The sequence below is a fragment of the Peromyscus californicus genome, unplaced genomic scaffold (assembly GCF_007827085.1).
Source record: "Peromyscus californicus insignis strain IS unplaced genomic scaffold, ASM782708v3 Scaffold_15__1_contigs__length_86483966, whole genome shotgun sequence".
Lineage (NCBI taxonomy): Eukaryota > Metazoa > Chordata > Mammalia > Rodentia > Cricetidae > Peromyscus > Peromyscus californicus.
The window spans coordinates 30,531,290-30,549,640 of NW_026294447.1; positions in this window are offsets into that span (position 1 = coordinate 30,531,290).

Here is an 18,351-nt window from a genome sequence, read left to right on the forward strand (position 1 = left end):
CTGCCTAACCTTATTCTGTTCAGGTATTGACAAGTCAGCATCTTTATTAAACCAAACACAGTGACGTATATTCACACAGTGTAAAGGAATATTCTACTTTTTTCCCTTTGTGTCTAACTAAAAAGGAGGGTTTTAATTTAACATAATAAAATTATATATAAAAAACAGTTATTAAGTAAAAATTACAGTTACAATATATAGTCTATTTGTACTTGGCAAAATTAGAGAAAATATTCTATTATGTATTTTTACCTTTGTGAATCTAAAGTTTTATAGCTAATTTATCTTTTACCATAACTAAGGAAAACTTTAACGGTGACTATCTAGTCTTCAACTCAGTGGAAGACCCCAGAAGAGTGAAATGTTGCCTAATGACAGTGACATCTAGCTGCCTGAAGAGTCACCCTAGATTCTTCTGTGATGTTGGGGCATTCAACTTTGGCCTAAAGTCCTGGTATATCTGACAGAATTTTCTGAGATGCAGGTAATTTTGAAGGAATGTTGTACCTTATCTTGGAAAAGTCTGGCAGTCACTTTCTTTTGTGTCCTTCTGGTCCAGTTTGGGCAGCATACTGTCAGGAATTGAGGCAAGGACAATTTATTTGCTCAACTGTCTAGTATTTGCCATAAAGAAAGCAAATTCCATATAGAGGTTCCTTGATGTCCATCATTTATTTGTGAAATATATTGGTGCTGTCAGGAGTAGATATGTCTCACTGTCATGAAAAGCTTAGGTTATTAAACATTTAAACGTCATATTCTATAAGTCTTTGAAGAGTTTGAAGATCATCTATGTATCTAAATATATCTGTGCATGACCTTTTAAATATACCTAATATGACTTTAAGTTTAACTATTATAGATAACTTTTAATCTGTATTTTTTAACTATACATTACATCTTTAAATGAGTGGCATAAACATAATACCCCAAACAAGAGTAGAAAAATATATACAGTATAAGAAAATTAACTTAAATTTGTATCAACAAACCAAAATTCATACCAATGTAAAATATTTAAAACTAGTAGTTGCTATTTTAGTTTAAAAGTAGATGCAATAATCTACCCTTTTATCCTATCATTATTATCCCCCCATTTTCTTTTCAGGTCAAGATCCCTGAATCTAATCTCCTTTATTAAGCTTTTTTTTTCTGACCCTTACCAATAACAACTTGTAACCAATCCCCTTTAAATAATAGTAAACATCCATAACCAATATTTTGGGAATGTGGGCATCATTCTCTCAACTACCTCCTGTTGTTTGGGAGCATTGGTAATCTTTGGGGGAACTTTGAGAAAAAATCAGGATAGTTGTTAGGTCTTGTCTGGAATAGTTTGTGAGGCTGGACCACCTCAGCCAGCAGCCTTGAAACTGTTTTGGATGCTAGCTCACTTGGGTCATCCATTTTCATTGGTGTTTGGTCCCCTTGTTCTGAAAATATATAAACTTTTAAAGGTAACATACATTGCAAGTATTGAATATGTAATGTGTACAAGTCAGTTGAAGATGATTTTTTTGTTTCATGTTTTTGCTTTGTTTTGTTTTTGCTTTTTTGCTGTTTTTGTTTTTTGTTGACACAGGGTTTCTCTGCGTAGCTTTGGTGCCTGTCCTGAATCTCGCTCTGTAGACCATGCTGGCCTCAAACTCACAGATCCACCTGGCTCTGCCTCCCAAGTGCTGGGATTAAAGACGTGTGCTACCACCACCTGGCTAAAAATGTATAGCCCAGGCTGGCCTCGAACTCATGATCCTCCTGCATCTGCCTCCTTCAGCAAATCCTACCAGCGTGTGCCATGACAACCGACTTGTTTCATGTTTGAACTGGCAAAATATACATCACGTGTCTTGTAGTTCTTCTAAGTTTTTGTTTCTTTATGTTTGTAGCCAGAATTTTTAGAGGGTCTTCTGAGATCAAACCTGATCAACTTTAACTTTGAGTGAATCCACAGCCTTTTATTTTCTGTGGAAACAAAAGCAGAACCTCTTTTTCCAAGTAACCTATCTTTTGATTTCCATTTTGAACTCAAGACATTTTTAAAATATATAAGTTGATTCAATCCAACAGCATTTATAATCAAATGCTTAGCAGATATTACTCCTTCTACAGCAGTCAAAAATTCAAAGATAACACAATAATGTGTAGTATCTAGACTCTCTATGTATTTTTCATTTTTATGTGTCTTTTTTTCTTTACTCCCTTTTTAAGGACTTTACTTTGAAAACTATATTTTTTAGATCTCTGACTGTATATACTCTTCCTCTTTTCTCTCTCCCAAGTCCATGTATATTTTTAAACACGCTGTAAACCTTTTAGAGGTTTTTTTTTTTTTTTTTTTTCTGACTGGAACATATTTTACCAAGCATCTGTCTTGTTTTTTGATTGCATGAGACAAATCTTAAATTGCTATGTCAGCCGCTGAAGCCACTGTAGGTTAGCTTAGTGCATGGAGGTAGTGGTAGTATATGGCAGCTGACTCCTCCCTCAGGCAGCTGCTGGGAGATGCCTCTTTGTACTGGGACCCACATGAAAGACTGTAGGAATCTGCCAAGCAGCTTATGTCATGATGTGCTGGCAGGTCTCAGGCTGGTGGCTCAAGTCTGTAGGCAGCAGCTGGGAGACAGGTGTGCACTTCGTGGGCTGCATGAGAGACAGAAGACTAGGAAGCCATGCCTGGCTCCATTTCTGTGTGTTTAGAACCCTTTTCCAAGCTTTCTCTGATTTTATGTGGATGTTGATGCTGAACCTTTGGGCACCATATGTCCTGCAAGCCACTCCCAAGTAAACACACAGAGGCTTAATATTAACTTTAATGCTTGGCCAGTATCCCGGGCTTTTTACTAGCTAACTCTTGCATTTAAATTAATCTATATTTCTTATCTGTGCTTTGCCATAATGCTTGGTACCTTTTCTCAGTACAGCATGCTCATCTTGTTTATGTCTGTGTCTGCTTGAAACTCCTGACTCCACCCTTCCTCTTTCCAGCATCCTCTCTTAGTCTGTCCCACTAATCTTGCACAGCTATCGGTCAGTTAGATTCTTTATATAAGCAATCACAATGACATATATTCACACAATGTAAAGGAATAGTCCACATACTGCCAATATGTAAGTGCCACTATTGGCCCTTTAATATCTTGCCATGTTTATCATTGTTTTAGTTTATTTACAAAACCATTGGATAGGACTGTTGATTGCTTCCCTTCCATGCCTTTTCACCCAGTATTTTCTTTTACTGTGAAAGCTAGACCACAGGAAAGAGATTTTCAGGTTAAAGCCAGCTTGACTCTTCCAGGTTCTGTGTCAGAAGTGGGCAGTGTCTTTCACACAGAAACTTACCTTCATCCTCTCAAAAGCAAGTAAGGGCAATGGTAATATTCTCTACTGTTTGAAGAGTCTTGTGGAGTATCCTGACCAACAACATGAACTAAAGTTTTTCATGCCTCTTTATATGTAGATGGATACACTTGTATGTATTGTGTATAATTTTAGATAAACATAAAATAAAATACCATGATTCTTTGAGGCTTTATCAAACATCCTTGGGTTTTAACCTAGCCCATTACCAGGAGCTAGTGAGGTCATGGATTTTAGAAGAGAAGTGAGTAGGATCACATTATACTAGCAAAATTCCTAACTGTATTCTAAAACTTATCCTTATACCTACATATCAATGTAGCTCTCATGCCTCATTAAAGAAGACTCTTCTTAGAGCAAATGAAGACCATTACAGGAAACCACAGCATGCTATATGCAGAGATCATGGATCTTTTGAAGGCAAGCTTCAATTGATATATCTATAATGCAACTTCTCTACCCAAGGTTCATGAAAAATTCTCAGAAGATACGACAGAAAGTCTTTAAAAAACAAACCAGGTAGTCTGATATGAAATTATGTCTCTTAGAAATGACAGGGAAACAACCTGCACCCATGACACCTCAACAATATGGCTGCCTAAACAAGACCAGAATAATGGTAGTATGAATAGACATGCTATGGTGAAAAGAAGACGTCTTATAGAATCCTACTCCTAGTCAAAGAATAGCACAAAATAATGACTGCTGAGGGAAGTCTCCCAAAGATGAGTTCTCTAATTGCTTATCAAATACAAAGAGTTCAACTCTGAATTCATATACACATAAGCCAAACAAAATAGACTTTGTAGGACACACACACACACACACACACACACACACACACACACACACACACACGTAGCACAAATTTTAAAAGGTCTTATTAATAAAAACAAACCCGGAGCCAGGTATTGGAGTGAATGCTAGAAGATCAGAGAAACAGAACCAGCCACAGTTAACCTCACCTTGCCAATTCCTCAGCTGATCTTGTTTCCTCAAACTGGAAGCCTCTGTGTCCTCATCCAAATGGATCTCAGCTGAACTGCTGCCCCAAATCCTAAAAGCTTAATTAATATGCTCTAGTTCCTGGTCCTTACGCCTTATATACCTTTCTGATTCCTGCCATCACTTCCTGGGATTAAAGGTGTATGTCACCATGCCTGGCTGTATCCAGTGTGGCTTTGAACTCACAGAGATCCAGACGGATCTCTGCCTTTGGAATGCCAGGATTAAAGGTGTGTGTGCCATCATTTTCTGGCCTCTATATCTAATGGCTGTTCTGTTCTCTGACCCCAGATAAATTTATTAGGTTGCACATTATATTGGGGAACACAATATCATTACACACATATATGTAGATATATGTAATGATAATATCTAAAGGGAGCCCTCAGTTTGAGAGGGACAAGGGAAGAGACATAGGAAAATTGGAAGGGGATATTGGGAAATTTGGAGGGAAGTCACAGGGAGGTGTTGGAAAGAGGATAGAGAAAGGAGGAAGTAATGAATTTTATTTTGATTAAAATGAATTAGACAAGAAATTTGTATCTAGATTTAGGACTACATAGAAAAACCAAGCCGGTTGTGGTGGCACATGCAGGTAGGATTTGCTGAAGGAGGCAGAGGCAAGAGGATCACAAGTTCTTAGCCAGCCTGAGCTACATATTTTAAAGAACAAAAACAAAAAAAAAGAAAAAAGAAAACTCTGATGCTGTGAACTTCCATTCCATTCCTACAGTTATTGATATACTCATTAGATAAACAAAAATTACAATTTAGAATTAAATATTACCACAATTGCAAAGAGAAGAATTTTCAAGGTCTTATATCACTACTCCAAAACATGAGAAGATGTTGACTTTATTAGTTCCAGTGAACTATTTTACCTTTGAAACTAAATATAGCTTAATTGATGCTACATGTTATGAGAACACATATATTAATTTATCTTTAAGTGATAACATACTTCTCCAAAATGTTGCTCATAGCCTTGAGCTTTTGTCATACCACATTTCTAAATGTTCCTATTCGTAATAACTATGCTTGGTGAATAAATCATCTTGTTGCTGGTTACTTCAATATATTAAGCAGTAGAAACAGAGATTGATTAAGAGTTTTCAGAAGACACTACTAGCATACGTATTACTTGTATTAATTGTGTCAATACATTACCTATTGTGACCATTAACAATCAATGAATAGGTTGACCATTCCTACAGTATCGACTGTATTGTCAGCATCACAGTGTCAGCTTCAGTCAAGTTGGGGATCAAGCAGGAATCACTTGACTACTATGGTCTTTTTAAGATCAACAAACACGGCTACTTTTGAGTATCATCTCCCAATTATATAGACCTTTAAGAACAGTTTCTTCAATCTGGACTCTTTCAAATGGATCTCTTATTACATGCTGTGATAAAAGGCTTATGTTTTATTAAATAATAAATAGTTTTTACATAAAAATAAGAAACTTCTTGTGAAAATTCAAAGTCAGTGAGAAATATTTGATGGATTCATTGGAAACAATCCACAGAAGCTCAGGGTGTTCCCTTTTTATGATGTTTATCATTCTAACTTTGAACTTTATGTTCATCGTTATTACCTTTTCCTAAGAGATTTCAATTCAATTTGATGTTTGTTCAAATAAGCTTTAGCCATAGCCCATATATTTAATTCCATGTTTAGAATAAAAGGCCAAAGGAAACATAGTACCTACTTAAAATGTTTTATAACTAGCTGAAGTGAAAATGGTACAACAATGGAAAGCCCTTTCGGTCACTCCTCTTTGGAGCAGTGGTCAGGAGCAAGGTTTTCAGGAGGTGGAGACTGAAAGGACAAAGTCTGATGGAGAGCAATGAAGCTTGGGTTGTATCACTTTGACTGCATTAATGATGAACTCTGAGTCACCAATATTGTGTCAGAGTAGCACTAAGTATAAGCAATTAAAAGCACTTCCACTTAGAGTAACTTAGCCGAAAGGGAGGGCAGATTTGAATTATTTCCCTCTCTCTCCCCCTGTGCCCTTTGCTGTTCCCTGTCTGACTGTTCTATGAGTCAGAATCTGTGCTTACCTGAATGTTGCATTTTGAATCCCTGTCTCTGCCCCCTGCCTTTCTTTCTCCCAACCCCCAAAATCTCTTTGTGTGTGTCCCTAATAGAGAGGGTTTTCCTGCATTTATTGACAGCACAAAAAGCCTCATATGGAGAAGAAGGGATGAGCATACTTTACAGAAGTTTTTGAGAGACTTTTACAAGGGATTAAGTCACGTGACCTCAACTGACCCCAATTGACTCAAATGAAAAACAAAAGATATCAAACAATATTTGAATGCTGCTTCCAGTGTCTAAGGTAGATATTCTCTTTATAAAGTTTCTTTCAACTTGTTTACTATTTCCAGAATTTATTACCATAGCATATATCCACACATGCATTATTAGTGGGTCTAGGGCATAAGAATACATAGCTTAAAACACAATCTATGTATTACCTTAGGTAGAAATCCAAGGCCAGCCAAGTTGGTCCTTACAATGTTCTCTTAAAGGCAGATAAAACAGTGAGGCTGAGTATACAGAAGAACGGCCGTGTTTCATTTTAAATGATATAAAAGTGCATTATTAACTTTGGCAGCTGTCAGTTTCCAGCAAAAGTTCCCATCTCTTCCAATGTAAGGGAATTTTTTTATCATTTGTATCACCACAATAGTCACTGTGGAAGGCAAGGAGTGGGGAGCTTTCTGACAGTGTGGGAGAATCATGTGGATATCTTCATAGGAAAGAAAATGGAAGTAATTAATTAATGTGGCCATCAAAGTATGCTTAAAGCTGCCACTGTCAATCTTGATAGTTATCCCAGGGTCAAAACTTTAAGGTTTTCTTCTCTGAACCCATTTTCCCCATCTATTATCATGAATACACACACCTGTCCTAGACATCCCTCTATTTATAAATAGTTATGTGTATAGTATAGCATAATTAAGATTTTTTATCAATTTTCTGAATATTATTTTATAACTAAGTAACAATATTATTATTTCATCAGTTCAAATTAGAATTTAGAAATGTTATATATACATTTCTTTTCCTAAATATTGTTTCAAAACAAGAAAATGAAAACTCTTTACTGTTACTGTTACTATGCCCCATAATAATCAAAACAATAATGAAAGACTCAAAATGCACATTGATCACATAAAAAGCCACATTAGTATACTGTTTCTTCCACTAAGCATGAAAATAAAATTTAAAAAGAGCTATAAAACTTGATTACATACCTAAATTTAGTGAGGCCATTTATAACCACTAATGTTCTTCTGTGATAAATTGTTTTCACCGTTAGAGATATGGTATGATAATGGGATAATATGGTAGACCAAGTGGTTCATAAACTATGTAATACTTAGTAGAAAATGAAGGCAAGTAGAGTAATATAGTTTAGAATAATGCTAAGAATATATTACAAATTTTTACATTAGAGAATAAAATATGATGATAGGTAATTTTTGTAATCTTTACTGAGATTTGAACTTCTTTTTGAGCCTCTTTTCCTCAAGTTTATGCTTGTTCTCACCTTGAGATGTCACTTAAAGAAAATTTACCTGGAGAAATAACACTTCTTTCAATAATCAATTTTTAAAATTTTCTTAAATATTTTGGTTCATGAACATTCTTAGAAGATTGATGATCAATCGCTATTATTTTACTTTTCAAAGATAAATTTTACAAAGTATATCTGATGCTTATAATCTGATGCAGACTATATATGATATTGAAATGGGGGCTGGAGAGATGGATCAGAAGTTAGCACTTGCTGCTGTTCTGGAGGACCTGAGTCTGGCCAGTACCTAGAGGCAGCATATAAACTTCCTTAACTCCATTTCGAGAAGACCTGACACCTCTGGTCTCAGAAGGACAGTTACATGCATAAACTCACAAACAGAATACATAATGAAATATAATAGATTTTTAAAAATACAAGAAATAAATTGATTAAAGTATAGATTTATGGTTTTATATTGACTTTTCAATGGTGGGAGCAATTAAGTCTACTAAAAACCCAAGAATCAATGATAACTTAAATATAAAAAAAAGTATTCTTGTTATTTTACATGAGGACTATTGCTTCTTTTTGTGCACTGGTTTGCAGGCTGATTTATAGTCTTTGAAATAAATTCTGCTGCCTACTCCCAACCCTTTGCCTGTATTAGTCACTCTTTACTCCATATTCACATTTAAAATCTTTCCTTCTATTCCACACTGAAGTGAGATCCTGAAAACAAGTTTTCTGTCTGTGTCTATCTTATTTCACTTAGTAGACTACTCTTCTTGCCTGAGTGTCCATTTATAGCGTTTAGCCAATGACAAGCTTTATTTCTAAGAACTGATAACTATGAAGAGATAACTATAAAGCCCTGAAGTGGTTCTAAGAAGCAGCTGTACAGATATTTTTGTATTTCTTTGGTAGCTTGAAATTTTACCACAAAGAAACAAACAAAAAAATAATTCCTTTCCTTTTTGTTTATGAGAAGAGAAAACCATGATCTTTAAGATGATAATTTTTGGCTTCTCTTCTGACAGTGGCATCGCCGCTTTCTTCTCTGAATCCACATGCATCAACCTGAGCATTTGGATGTTGGTGTTTTCTGTGTCATCATAAACAAATGTGTCTCAAAAACAATGAATTTCAATTATTGCGAAGCAAACTTTTAGTTTATTTTGTGCATAGTATTTTCATTCACACTAGGATAAACGACCTCTAAGTGTCAGTACAATTAAGGTATAAAATTAAAATGTAAGATGAGAAACCTCTATGATGAACCAGATATAATCCCTGGGGCAAGGATTAGGATTGCTCAAAATAAAAGCACTTTCAGGCCTGGTAATGAAATTAAATGTTTTAAAATCACATACTTATATTTTCTATGAATTTTCCAATTCACATAGATTCTGTACATATATAAATAAGTGAGTCTTGAAATAAGGATTGCTTTATATGAAGGTTTCCATAGGAGTCAGAAAGATATTCCACAATGGGAACTTGGATATCCACTGATCCCTGATACCACAGAGAAGTCAAGCAGAACAGTTCAAAGAATTTGCTTCAAGAAGAGCCTATGTTTTATTATACTGAAGTTTTCTTACTCTTTAACTATTCTTTTATTATTTTCATATGGCTTTTCAAAGCTTCTTATTGTTTGAGAGTTTTTATATGTGTATATAATGCAATTTAATCAAACCTACTCTTTTTCCCTTCCTTTCAACTCCTCATCTATCCTCCTCACCTCTTTTCACCCAAACTTCATATGCCAGTAGACACTGCATTTTATTGACTGCCATGAGTGCCCTATTATCAGCTAATTGTGGAAAGGATCTACATAGTTTTCAATTACTATTCTTTCTATTTACTACTGTCATCTGTATCTTTTATCATTGAAGTTATTTGCAAAAAATGTTTGAGTTTCATAAGGCAAATCATATCAGTGTGGAGCAACATGTCTTCCATGATCCTGTCTCCTGTAACCCTCTGATTGGGTGCCCTGGACTCCCTCGGGCACTTTGGCTTTGGGCTACTGGGGGAAACTTGGGAATGTGTCTGAAAAATTCACCCTCCCATTCAAGTTGCTTGAAAATAACTCCTGTTTGTGGGCTTGAATAAATAAAATAGCAACAACAATAAAACATCAAAGAGAATAATAAAGACAACTGCCTTGACACACACAAAGCCTCCAACTTCAGGACCAGCACAATAGCAATATTCCTTTCATCTAAATCTTATACTTTAAAAGAAAAATTCTGTGTTCTAAAAAAAAAAAATTGAGAAATTCAAAGTTCTTCTCACTTTGAAGGTATAAGGGTAGATTAGTAGACCTGAGTCCTGAATGAATGAGGCATAGAAAATGGTATGGGTCTACTGAAAACTGAATGTAAAGAAACAAGCTTTTCAATTGTGAATTTCAGTTTATCTTAATGGATGACACAATAAAAATGAGGGTAGAATGCATGGCGTTGCTCCAGGGAGGTCTCCAGTAGTATTTTCCATTCACAAAGGTCCCCTAAGAGAAATCAGAGAGGACATAATAATAGATCAAACAATCAAAAGTTTCAATATAACAAGCTAGAAAGGAAAAATTACCCTAACCCAAGCAGCAGAGCACCAGCCAAGGAGGATTCAGCAGGTGTGGGGTTTACCTCTCACCTGTGCCTTCCACAGCATGGTCACTTAAGGAAAGAGGTATGCTTAGAAGCTCATTTTACCCGGAATTCCATTTGTTTAAATACATATATCAGATGCAAGAATGTGTATAGCATGATAAATACCTCTAAAGTTGAAATACTCACTGCAGTAAAGGGTAACAGTGCTCTTTCCATGTTCTCTTAGTCTGTTTGTTTGAACTGATATAGAAGCATAGATCACTACCACTGCTGTTCCTTACCTCTTGTTTTGGGAAGCCAGAAGCTGGGTCATTTGGAGTGGATCATAGCCCTTGTATTTAAATCTTGACTATGAGTAAATCACTATCATCGGTTTGTATTCTGTTTTTGCCTGCCCATTAGTCAGTCCTTTCTAGGTGTAACCTGCTTAATAACTGGATCCACACTTACTGGATATACCTTGTTTTCTTCTAATGTCTCTTATCTCTCATTTCTGTCCACCAAGCCAAAACTTCATAACCAGGACAATGAAGAGGTTATTTCCATATGACTAGGCAAATGAACACATGCAATCTAAAAATACTGAAGCTATCACAATTACACCTCTTTAAACACATTATCCCTTCCCTAAGTACCCTCAGTCTTCCCTCCAGTTACACAGGACTCAAGTAAGAAAACAAAAAACTGCGTTCATCTTACCAAAAGGATTTCTCACATGGTAGATGTTCTCTGTAGCTACTGAGTCCACTGAATTGATCTACTTTGTAAGGCAAAAGTAATTTTTTGAAGGGCTGGAGAGATGATTTAGCATTTAAGTGCAGCTGACTACTCTTTTAAAAGACCTTTGTCTCATTCCCAGCACTCACAAGGTGGCTAATGACTAACTCTAGCTCCAAGGGGATTTGATTCTATTTTTTGAGCTCCATGGGCACCACATAAATGTGGTGTACAGATATACACAAAAGCAAAACAACTGTACAAATAAAATAAAAATAAATGCAATAAAAATAAAAATTAAGTTACTTTAGGAAGGAATCCATATCTCCTTACAGATTCTCTTGGGTAATGTGATTGACCGTCTAAAGCCTAAGAGAAAATAACTATAGCTTACTTAACTGCATAAAATTGGTTTTCCTTTATTTCAAAATTATAGCTGATCTACTATACATGAGAAAATGTTTATGAAGTTACCATTAAACCAATGAACACAGAGACCTACAGCTATAGAAGAACATAAGACAGTCAGAATAAAAAGAGAGCAGGAGATAAAAAGGAGAGCAGGTCTTGGTAACCTGAAGAACAAACGAACAGTAAATTGATCACTGAAATGGAGGCTCCATTCTGATTTATGGTATTTGCAATCACACATACTGTTGTCTTTAGTCAAGAGAAAAACTACTTTCTTTCTTAGAATTCCCGATAGTTCCAGAAACGAAGAAAGTAATTAATTATTTCAGTAAATATACATGACCCAAGATTCTTAGAATATTAGAGCTATCAGTATTATAAACACAATTTTAGGATGCAGAATTTATATTCATAAAATATCTATAAAATTTGGGTTTGAAAATACCATCAAAAATATATAAAATATGTAACTGTAACCAAATGGAAACAAGTGCATGCAATTTTAGATATTTACAAATATTGTTCTATATGGTAAATTTATTTTCTTAATGAGAGATAAACATAAATTGGCTCTTAGCTTCTATATAATTTTTATTAATTATTTATTAAATAATTTTTTATTCATTTTTACATACCAATCACAGATCCCCCTCTCCTCCCTCATCCCATCCCTCCCTCCTCCAGCCTCAACCCACCTCCCATTTTCCCCTCCAATAAGGCAAGGTCTCCCATGGGGAGTCCATAGAACCTGGTTCATTCAGTAGAGGCAAGTCCAAGCCCCTCCCCCTGCATCAAGACTGTGCAAGGTGTCCCACTATAAGTAGTGGGATCCAAAAAGCCAGCACATGCACCAGTGCATGCATCCGGATCCTACTGCCTGGGGGGTCTTTAAGCAGATCAAGCTATACAATGTCTTGCTTATGCAGAGGGCGTAGTACAGTCCCATGGAGTCTTCACAGCTGTTGGTCTAAATAATATTATACTTGTATTCAGTGCACTGGGATCATACTCGACCCCTAATACCATCTCTCATCCCTAATCTGCTCCCATTGACTACCTCTTTTGTTCTGACGTAGTGTCTTCCCTACCCTCAAGTCTCTAGTTTCCCTCAAGTTTGTTCCTTTTATTGGTTGGTTATTTTTGGTTTTTGGTTTCTACTCCTTATCTGGTTCCTTTGTATTTTTCAGGCCCCATGTAGGTAGTCACAGCTACTTTGTGTTCATTGTAGCAATGGTCCTTTAATACCCATGACACTACAATCCACCATACTTCTCTGTATCCTTTGGTTCCCACAATACATCCACCTCTGTATTTTTCTCTGGTCCTTGTAGGAGGTGATATAGATGGTCAAGCTAGGTCCTAGCTCTCAAACATTGACACAATGATGAATGAGGATTCTGTGACCAAGGCTGAGAGCTGTTCTAGCCTAGGAATATAAATAAATATAAATATCTAGAAGGTAGTTCAGTAGTAGATTGCTTCTTAGGGCATATGACCTCCTTAGTCTCTGGATTTTAGTGACAAACATGTCTTCCTTCCCATGGAACAGGCCCAGTATCTAATCAGAAAGCAGTTGATGATGCCAGAATATTCATGCTTCCATTGAACTACTGGGCATATCTTGCCAAGTTTGGTTGAGTACGATAGCATAGCAAGGTTGACAGCTGGGTGTGGTTAATGATGACTTTTCTCCCAACCTTCAGCTTCTGTGAATACTCACCAGCAGTGGTGGGGGGGGATTTTAAACTCACTTCCAGCTTAATGTATGTCCTATATTCCGAATGCTTGGTTTCTTCATCTCAGGTTCATATCCTGTAGTTCTCATCAACATCTGTGGTGGTATTTAATAGGCTCATGCATTTGAATATGTGGTCTCCTGTTGCTAGTGTTGTTGGTGGAGGTTATGGAACTTTTAGTATGGATATGGTGTAAACGAATTTCTAAATCATCTTATTAAATGTAAAACACGGAACCAGAAATTTGGGTTAACGCCTTAGAGAGATCAGGGAAATACAGAAAGCCACCAGCTAACCTCACCTCACCAACTCTGCAGTCTCCAAGGAGAGGGACTTCCTGTCTACCCAGGCTCATAGTCCTTGCTTTTCTGCCCTCTCACTGGCTCTTAGCCCAGTTACCTCACTTCCTCTTTCAACACAGCTCTGTCACTGCCTGTCTGTCTGTACAGACCTCCAGGTCTCTATGGTTGGTACTGGTATTAAAGGCACCATGCTTGGCTCTGTTCCGGAGTGTGTGGCCTTGAACACCTGAAGATCCTGCCTGCTAAGGGATTAAAGGCATGAGCTGTCTGACTTGTTTTTTTTTTTTTTTTTTACTTAAAATGCCTGGCCATTTCCCGTGATCTCCAGGCAAGCTTTATTAGTAATGCACAAATAAAATATCACCACAATATATCACCACAATATGGAGTTTTGCTGGAAGAAGCATGACACCCGTGTCAGATTTTGAGAATTTATAGCCTCATTCCATATCTAGTTCACTTTTTCTGCTCACTATGTGTTTTTGCAATGTGATCTCATGGCTTCTTGCTCCATCCTCATGATTCCATAACTCCTCCACCCCTATGGGTTCTTGAATTGCAAGCCAAAATAAAATATTTGCTATATGCTGTATTATAACAACGAAAAAGTAATCACTACAATACCCAAGAACAAGGTAAACAGTCATTGATATTGATACTAGGTAGGTATTTGACACCTGGAAGTGGGATTTAGGTTTGAAAAATCTATGACTTCTAGGAACAGCATAACCAACCATGTAGAGTATATTTATTCAAGTTTCTTTAAAAAAAACAAAAATTGTGTATTTTCTGAGTCCTAATGGCATTCTGATATACTTATCAATGCCTCACTCAGCCATCATCAGAGAAGCTTCGTCTTGCAGTACATGGGAAAAAATACAGAGACTAGCAGCCAGACAGTATGCTGAGACTGAGAGGTCTCTACCTTTGAATAATCTGCCCTAAAAGGGATGTCTGAATCAAATCTCTCCACTGAGGGCTCAGGGAATCATGAAGAAGAGGAATTAGAAACAATATAAGAGCCAGAGGGAATGGAGGAAACCCAGAAAGCAAGGCCCTCTAAATAAACCTGATCAATGGACATATGAACACAGAGACTGAGGCAGCAGCATTCACAGGGCCTGCACAAGTCTGCACCAGATTGGTGCGGGGAGGTCCTAGAGCTGACAGGAGATGAGGACACAAGACCCCATCCCTAACCCAGCAGCAATCTCCAGCAATAACCACTTGCAAAAGAAAATTTAGTTTCCTCCAAGGGAGTCTTACTGGGGAAACAAACTCTTAATGGTAATCTTCATTTACAACAGTTGATGGCCAACAGAAGGTGTCTTTGGAGGTTTCTTGTTATGTCAAGACTCCTTTTATTTTTTTTTAAATTTTATTTTATTATTTTTGTTTTTATTTTATTTTATCTAGATATATTTCCTTTCTTCTCAATTTTTGCCCTTCAGGTCCATGGCACATATTTTATGGCTTCCAGTTTAGTGCTTTTTATGGGATTCCTGAGTATGAGAATGACTGGGTCTCTGTTTCTTGTGTGTTTTCTCAGGAGCTTTTCCTTCTTTTTGTTTGTTTTATCCTATTCCAATGTGTTAGTTTTTGTTTATCTTATTTTATTTTATTATTTCTTAAAAGGCTATTTGTTTCCTAATGAGAGACAGAGAGGGGGTGGATACAGATGAGAGGGGAAGTAGAGAGAAACAGGAGGAGTGGAGGGGCAGGAAACTGTAATCAGAATACATTATGAGAAAAAAAAATCAATTATCAATAAAAAACAACCAGTGAATTTCTCATTACCTCCCTCCCCTTTCAACTTCATCAACTTTATTTTTTTCTCTCTCTCTTCCTCTCTGCCTCTCTCTCCAATTAAGCCCAGTTTATGTTGGCTAACTACTCCTGGACTTAGGGACTGTCTTGGTATGTGGATAGTATACCAGAGATCACTACAATGAAGAAAACTGACTTCCCTCTCCCAGTACCAGTCGCATACCTATAGCTCGTTAGGTTCCAGTGTGATTTCAGGCCACTCACTGTGACTTCTGTCTGGTTTGATCATATTCAGTTATTGTGCATACTATCACAATTGCTGGGACTTTCTGTGTACATCCTTCCCTTTGTGTCTAGAAAACATTCTTTCCTTCGAGTCGTTTACTATCTCTGCCTCTTAACATCTTTCTTTACCCTCCTGCACATAGAGTCCTGAAATCGAAGGGAGATAAGTAATATAGACATCCCATTTGAGACTAAACACTCTGAAATTTATTATTATCTGTGTGTTGACCACTTGTGGGTCTCTGTTAATTACCAACAACTATAATGATAAGCTTTTCTGACAAGTGGTGAATGATGCACTAATCTATTGATACAACAATAAGTCATTTAGAAGTAATTTTAATCCTATGTCCATTTAGCAAAATAATGTAAGTTCTCCTCTAGAGCATATCAACTGTCTGTTCTCAGGTTCTTGGCCTTATTGATTTTGCTGGGTTTAGGTTCTATCTTGGACAGCATTGCTTATATCTAATAAACAAGTGATCCATCGTTAGCCCAACACCTATAACGTTACAATTTTATATTATGATTTTTTTTTATATTTTGCAATATTTTGAGTCAACCTAAAAGCATTTTAGCTTCACACTTTACATTCATCTATATAAGTATGAGTCACATTGTTTCTTTTTCATATACGCATTAAGATAAAAAGTCCTGTGATCGCCGGGCGGTGGTGGCGCACGCCTTTAATCCCAGCACTCGGGAGGCAGAGCCAGGCGGATCTCTGTGAGTTCGAGGCCAGCCTGGGCTACCAAGCGAGTTCCAGGAAAGGCGCAAAGCTACACAGAGAAACCCTGTCTCAAAAAAAAAAAAAAAAAAAAAAAAAAAAGTCCTGTGATCATGTTGTAAACATGACATTACAGAACTATCTTATATTGAGTTTCTTATTACCTGTCTTCAAGTTTTGCAACTTGGAAGATGTAAACTGTAGTAGTTACAATGACTGTTACATGTAAGTTAGAAAATGAGTTTCCACATATGGTGTGGTTGAAAATAGTTCCCAAATTTTTACATGTGCTAAATGCATGTTAATTATTATTCTTTTTTTTTTTTGTTTGTTTGTTTTTTTGTTTTTTCGAGACAGGGTTTCTCTGTGTAGCTTTGCGCCTTTCCTGGAACTTGCTTTGGAGACCAGGCTGGCCTCGAACTCACAGAGATCTGCCTGGCTCTACCTCCCGAGTGCTGGGATTAAAGGCGTGTGCCACCACCGCCCGGCAATTATTATTCTTATCAATATTATATCAGCTCCTTTCCCTAACGACTTTTTTGTCCCTTCCCTTATAGCTAAAAAATATGTATTAATGAGTTTGAATTTTTCTCATTATTTCTCAAGAATAATCTCTAATGTAATCCATTTATCTATTGCCACTGATATTTGCAATATTAATACTATCTATTTAACTATTCAAATGTAATTATAAGGATGCATTTTATCATTGTTTAAGTCTAGTTAAAGACAAATAGAAATATATAGTTTTTTTTTTAATTAAAAGCATTCTCAAACTTTTAGAAATATTTCTTATTTATTCTCTGATGTGTGTATGTGTGATGTATGTGATAATAATTGGATATAAATTTATACTAAAGTCGTATGTATTTATGTATGTATATCAGTCTTGTGATTAAATGTATGTAAATTTTCTTAGTTTTGGTCACAATGAATCATATCTAATTGAACATTTGGGAGGTACAGATATGCTTTTTTCTGTTTATTATATTGGGATTGTAACCACTATTGTAGTATGTAACAGGAGTATATAGCACCAACTGGCCACTTCACAAAAAGTACTGCTTATTTTTACAGTTGTTAAACTGGTGGGATGTGAAAGTCTTATTGTGAAGTCCCCAGAGAATAATGAGTTCTTGTTCTGTTCTGAGCTACCTTTACAAAACAGTAGATGAAGTGTCAGTTTACTTGGTCAGCTTTCTTGCTCTGAATATTCAATAATGAAAACTGTCCAGGTAATAATGCATTCTTAAAAGCCAGGATGCTCCAAGCTCTTGTAAAGTAACAAAAGAGCACACATAAAAAAAATCTTTCAGTGAATTTTTTTTTTTTTTTTTACCAAGGACCTAGAAGTATCACTGCATACAATGAAGAGACTTTACTTCCATGATTTATCTGCCCTTGACATTTCCACATTTTCTTGTTTGTTGGAGACTGTAACTGTTAGGAGAAGGACACTGGTGGCATCAGTATGTGCTATCCCTGACAATCAAAGATAATTGTCCAGAAGTCTTTTTTAATGCTCTGGGAATTAGTTCTACTCTCCAAATTTTCCATTCACAAGTCTAGTCTTTGTGCAATTCTTTTCGATGTAAAAAATAAAGTGATTCACACAAACATAAAGTAAGCACATTTATGGGTGCTGTATGCTGGCAGAAACATGTGCATGCTGTTCTTGGCTTTTGGGGTCCCTGGGATTCCTTACCTTAATTCATGTGGCACTGTCCTTTGTTTCATTAAATTCTGCCTAATGCTTCCTAATGGTCTCAATGGAGCAGTCATTTACCCTTTCACTTGGCCTCAATCATGGCTTTGAGTAGAAGAGAGATAAAAGTCATTTATCTGTGATTTTCTAGGTCTTTCCACTTCCCTGCCATATTTTCATTTGCAATCATCACAA